Source organism: Oryzias melastigma, linkage group LG17 (assembly GCF_002922805.2).
Source record: "Oryzias melastigma strain HK-1 linkage group LG17, ASM292280v2, whole genome shotgun sequence".
NCBI lineage: Eukaryota > Metazoa > Chordata > Actinopteri > Beloniformes > Adrianichthyidae > Oryzias > Oryzias melastigma.
Window position 1 is genome coordinate 17,631,420 of NC_050528.1, and position 6,677 is coordinate 17,638,096.

Here is a 6,677-nt window from a genome sequence, read left to right on the forward strand (position 1 = left end):
CAACTTTATTAGCTGGGTCCTCATAACGTCACAACAACAACTGAACATCACATGACCAACATCGTTTCTACCCCAACACAATGCAACATACTAATACTAATCTTGCAGCAACCCAGTTAAATTAACCTTGTGCTATCCTAGCCATGTTTACATTAAATGTGGGGTCATCTGGACCCCACTAGACAGTGCACTGAACTTTTTTTCAAGTTTTTTTTTATTTATTTATTTTTTTAATCTTCACTGTTGTCCGTGGCAGACATTAAATCCTGTCCATGTTCATCCATCTTTTTCATGGGAGGGATTACACATCAATATAAGGGTGGGGTCATCTGGACTCCATAAGATAGCACAAGAGAAAATCCCTTTTCATGTGCTAAAATTATCTAATGGCATCACCTAATTTTTGTATTTTTTCTTAGAAATGTACATTAAATTTTCATTGAAAGCAAATGCAATGCACCAAATGCATATTCTGTTTTTAGATGTAATTCTGTTGAAGAATTCTGTGCTATGTGCTTTTGTATGGGGACTCTAAATTGCCCCGAGATGTGTGTGTGTGATTGTGTGGCCCTGCAACAGGCAGGCGACGTGTCCCGGATGTGCCCCACTTTTACTCAACGGTACCTGGGACAGGTTTAATTGTTACTAAAACTGATTATTTAGTAAAACTGAATGTGCAAGGGATGCAAACAGCAACGATTCAATGAGTATTTAGCATCTGCACGAGAGCAATGGATTAGGATGTTCATTCTGAGTACAAGATTTGCAATTATCTACAGCTGGTTTAGGCCAGTTCATCCTTTCTCCCTCAAAGTCTTGAAGTTCCTTTTCTTTATTTGATCAGCATAAGGTTCCCTTTTTTTACTTTGAAAGTCATATTTCAGTCATTTATTAATGTTTTATTTTACTGTAATCAAAGTGTGTTTTTTTTGTTGGCTGTGATTATCAGTACTCCTTGTGATCTTTATTTTTATTTATTTATTTATTTATTTGATAAAAATTTGCTGCAGTTTATGTTTTTTTCCCTAAACTGGAGGACAAATGCTTTAAGAGAACAAACCAGAAGAAAATTTTGCTGCAGGAAAGCTGAAAACAGGTCAAAAGTCGAGTCAAAGGTCAGATTCAGATGTAAAGATTTGGGCTACTCACCCTGTTAACTCACACGAGTTAGCCTAAAAATAGGAAAAGAACACGAATATTATAAAGAAAATTACTAGAAAGGAGTAAAATTATCTGTTTGCACGGCAGGTCATTTTTACTTAACAAGAAATCTTATAATAAGAGATCAAACCATAGAAACAAGGAGTTACATACAAGCATTCTAAAGGGGAACATAAACCAAAAAGTAAAAAAGCAAAATATTAGATAGAATGACTTAAAACTGAATGTTTTAAAACCTAATAATGAGCATTTCTTGCTAACCAAACAGTTTGTATTTTTGAGCTTTATATACCTTTGATCACAGTGACAAAAACTAGTGTAGTAAGGGGTAATGATTAATTTTAGAACAAAATGTGAATAGAATGAGAAATATATTTTATATATCATGAGTTGGCCCATTTTAATACATTTTCATAAAATCTTAAACTAGCACTTATTGCTTTTAACATAAATCTATTTTTTTTTCTTTTCACAATAACAGCAATAAATTCCAGTCTAATTTGTCAACATTTGATTGAACTTTAAAATAAAATTTTAAAATTTGAACCAAAAATGACAGAGGAATTTGAGGATTTTTTGGTCTTAAATCATGTTTTTCTATTGTTAAGAGTCTGGAGCAAAATGATCTCCACTAATTTATTAATGTTTTATTTTTGTATATACATATATATTTCTAGGTCTGGGTTTTTAAGGAGACAAAACAATTTCGAGAGTGCTGATTTTGAGAAAAGCTGGAAGAAGTGTGGAGCAAAGAAAAGTTAAAACAACCCAGTACAATATCTTGAATATTCAAAAATACATTTCTAAATCTATGCAAGTGTTAAATAGTTAGCAGTGCAGCTGTATAAGTTTTAATCAGTTGATGCCTCTGACTAGTTAGATATGTAGTTTCGAATGTCGTCAGGTCGTCTGAGTGTCACTTCCAGCTTTCTCACTGATCTGGCTTAATTTACTTTCTGTTTGTCATTAAATCCAGAGACTATTGAGATGGAAGTGAGGCAGAAAGAAGGACTTCAGTGAGAAGGCAGATGTTGAATGTTTCTGCTCACAGACCTCCTCTCCATCATCTCCGTGAACTTAAGTCACTCTGCTGTGATTTCAAACTTTCTCTTGGCTTCAGTTTAGCCTCCATCTGCGTGTCATCTTCAGATGAAGCAAATTTCACATTTTCACATTCATTTGTATTGTTTCAGAGAACAGAAGCTTGGAGGACGTCAGCAGCAGTTGTGTTTCTGCACCCTGACGTCAGTATTTTTGCACGTCTGCAGCTTCACTGCAGGACAGCGTCCTGATTCAAACAAACATGAATCCTTCTGGATCTGGACGTTGTCAGACTATCTGCATGGGGAGGAGGTCTAAGTGTGCTATCCTGCAGGCGGGGGTCAGATGTGTGGGGGTCTGATCCCTGCACGTGTGCAGTCACTTCCAGGTGACGCCACTAGGTGAATGGAAACCATGAAAACCATGGAAACCATGGAAACAGCTGTGTGAGTCTGTGAGCTCCACCCACTTCCACTGCAGCTGTTTTCCATCTGACTCGTGTTTCCAATATTAAATACTCGTAACCACAAAAGCAGATGCTCCAAAATATTTCCAAACACAGAAAAACATTTTTTTATACACAGAAATGAAAGTAGGTCGATTCAGTCTTTGTGGTGCCCCCTGCAGAATGATGTTAACAGCCTCAGACAGGGAGAGACTCCTGCTTCCTAACTGGACCGTGAAGATGCCAGAATCAGCCGTGCTCTCATATTCCTGACTTTGTGTCATGTGACAGCAGTTCGGCAAAGTTTAAGTATCTGAAACAAATACTAATTATTTACAAATTGAAGTAACTCAAAAAATGTTGTAAAGATGCTGCTAGAGTTTGGACCAGAACAGGCAGGTTTCAGGTCCCCCCTCTATAGAACCAGTTCTAATCAGGACGGTTTTGATCCAGTTTATGAGCCCCTCAGTGGTCAGGGCCCAAACCAGGTGATGAACCTGGTGAGTTTGACAGTCAGCTGTTGAAATGGGTCAGAACCAGGCAGATAAAGCTGTTTTAGAAGCTCACAGATGGAAGCGGTTTCTATCATTTTAAGTTTGAACCCAAACTTTAGTTTTGTCCAGAACATTTGCTGGACCTGCAGTTCCTCCTAATCTATACATTTAATTTCTGCTCATCCTCATCAATCATTCGTTAGAACTTTGAAAGAGAAGGCCGCTGCACCACAGACACGCTGATGAGATCAGTTCTCCACAAGAACCACCAACAGATCTGATGCTCAAGTAAATGAACAAATATTGATGTACATTAATACAGAAATCATCCATGATAGAGCCCCCCAATAAAATAAAAATGTACAGTACACAGTCTACATGCCGGAATACAACATGCACCATAACTTGATTCTTGTCCATGCAGGATTTGGAGTGTCAGAAACGAAAAAAATATCCCCATTTTAGCAGTTTTCTTTTCTTTTACTAACATCAAATCTTTAAATTGTGAAGCTGGAACAGGAACTCTGAAACTTAAATACAGACAGGAGTCTGATACTGTGGGGGCTTCTTATTTAAGATATTTTTTAATACTACAGAACTAATTGATTCATTTGTAGAATAGAATAGAACAGAATAGAATAGAATAGAATAGAATACCATAACATAGCATAGAATAGAACAGAACGGAACAGGATAAAATAGCTGAGAATACATTATAATAGAACAGAACAGAATAGCATAGTATATAAAAGAATAGAATAAAATAGAACACAATAGAATAGAATAGAATAGAATAGAATAGAATAGAATAGAACTTTGTTTATACCACAAAGGCGAAATGATTCTTGGAAATTACACGGACAGCTTTGCGACAGACTGTCCAGGATGCGCTCTGCCCTTGCTCAACAGTGGCTGTGATAGGCTCCAGCAACCATGATCCCAAAAGGGTTTAAGCACATTTGGAAAATTGATTAATTGATGATTAAAAAAAATACATCATTTTTTTGGGATTCAGTTTTTGCAGTGAACATGTGTGTTTCATTAGCTTTTCTAACTATCTGAGCTTTTTTAATGTCTATCAAGCTCTTCAAGAGTAACTTCAACACAGAAAAGGAAAAAAAGGAAGATGATGATCACAAATCACTGAAATGTGCTTATAATTATAGTTATGAATGAAATTCTTTAGGTCAGTGTTAATGAACACGACCTGGGTTCATGGCAGCCAATCAGAGGAGATGTTGATGCTCAAACCAAAGCAGCCGCTGCTCTGACTGGTAATGACTGCGTGGCCTCCTGATGGGTGTTTCTCCTGTCTGGCAAACAAAAACTGACACAAAAACTGTAAATATGTACAAAAATGTTACAATTTAATGCTAAATATTATTTTATTAGATAGAAGGAGAGTACAGACAATGTACTGATGTAATGGAGGGGGGCAATAAAAGAAAGAAAATATTGAAGTATTCATGGAGATAATCTGATGTTTTCATTCTTCTTTGTCCTCACAGATTACTGGTGAAGAAGACTCAGAGGTGTGCTGACTCTGCAGCGTGAGCCTGAGGGGTCAGAGGTCACACACACTTGTATAACACAGCGGAGGACTTCCTGTGTGAACATCTGTGCCCTTCATCGCTTGTCTCTGGTCTGATCACCTCTCGTTATGCTGCATCTGCGATCTGATTGGCTGCTGGGAGATCGTTTGCTCCGCACTTTCCACAGGATGCGGTGGAGCTGCAGTCGAGCGGCTGCGTCACAGGCGTGAGCTGCTGCGGTTCTCTCCCCGAAACTCGCTGGGACAGGATGTGTGTGGGGGGTTAGCGGGGTGGGGCGGGGCTGAGGTCATGCCGGGGGAGGCGAGTCATATCAGGTGTGGCCTCAGAATCAGAAATGTGGAGGCGAATCTTTGCTGGTTTTGCGCAGGTGGACGTTTCTCCAAACTTACACAGGCAAAAAACTGGGACTCCGATGTCACATCTGTTTGTGCAGATTAGTTCTTATTTGTCTTCTTCTGGGAATATAAAAATAAAAATCTCCAATTTGTCAGTTTGTTTTTGTAGTGTGTAGATCCTTAACCTGCAATTCATAATTCAGACAGTAATAATCCATAAATGTGTTTGCAGATGATTTTATTCTTACACTAAAAAAAATCTGTAAAACATGAACAAAGAAGCCTGAAAAAATGTCTGACTGAAGACATGACTTGTATTCAAAACCACATTAAGTTTTTTTGTAGCTTTAGATTTTTTCATCTGAGGTCAAAAACTCTGACATGTCAGTTCTCAAGTCTCTGATGACTGATTTCTGCAAAAAACAAGAATGTTTTGTCATCTTGTGCTCTACAACCATCAATCACGAAACTTCTGTAAAATATTATGACAAACCTTTCGAGACAACATGAGCTGTTCATGGTCTTTGAGCTCCACTACCAAGAAGTCCAGTCAGAGGAATTGAGACAGTTTTTTTTTGTCTTTTCTGACAGTTTTGTGACTTTCCAGCAGATTTTCACTCTCATTCAGGTATTATCACTCTAATCCAGTTATTCATTAGTTCAAACGATGTCAGTTTCTGACAATGATTTGATCTTAATGGCTCCATTCATAGAATGACTTCACACACGATAGTTTTGATATGAGTTTCTATGAGAAGAAACAAGAGTGAGGTTGTTTTCTGAGTTTGAACTAGAGCGAAATGTTCCTTAAAAAAATCGCAAGAAATGTACAGAATTATTTCACAGCTTTATACAGCAAAAACATAAAATCTTACCAGTTTTTTTACCCATTTATTAGTTTTAATAACATATTACACTTGATATGAGACTAAACTAACTTACTAATAACTCTTCAATTAGATGAACTTGTTTTAAGGCAAGAAGTCATTTCGAGTTTTGATCTTATCTTAAGTAATGTCTCCACAAGTTCTTTAACTTCACATATTTTAAAGCAGAAGTTTTATTTGTAAACGGTGAGTTGTCACATTTTAAGAAACAGACTTGATGTATTTAAAGAACCTGAAAGGATTGAATCAACTCAGCATAATACAAACATGTTTAACAGTAGTAGAACAAAAGATTTGTTCAGATTTTTTATGACAAATTTACTGTAAACTAACTTCCTCTCACTCTTGGCTGGGTCGTCTGTTTTTGGGCCGGGGGGTCATGGCGCTGCTTGTCTCCGTGGTTACCTCGCTCTGGTTTCTTCTTGTGGACGCCCAGCTGACATGAGGTTATGGCTGACGGCCTCTTTAGGGTGTATATATATAAATATGTATAAAGGGGTTGATGTTCAGTTTAGGGTTTTGTTCTTGGTATCTTTTGAGAACGTTTTTATCATGTTTTTGTTTCTATATGTGCAGCACTTTGAGATGTATTTTTATATGAAAAGTGTTTTAGAAATAAAATCAATTTGAATTTGTGACATGAGTGTTTACGGCTAATTTAATATAAAATTTTGTCCAAAAGGGGCGGGGCATCTCAACTTATTTGAAGAAATCTGTCATGATTCAGAGCTTCGGTTTTGTCATGTTCTGTTTTCTGTCAG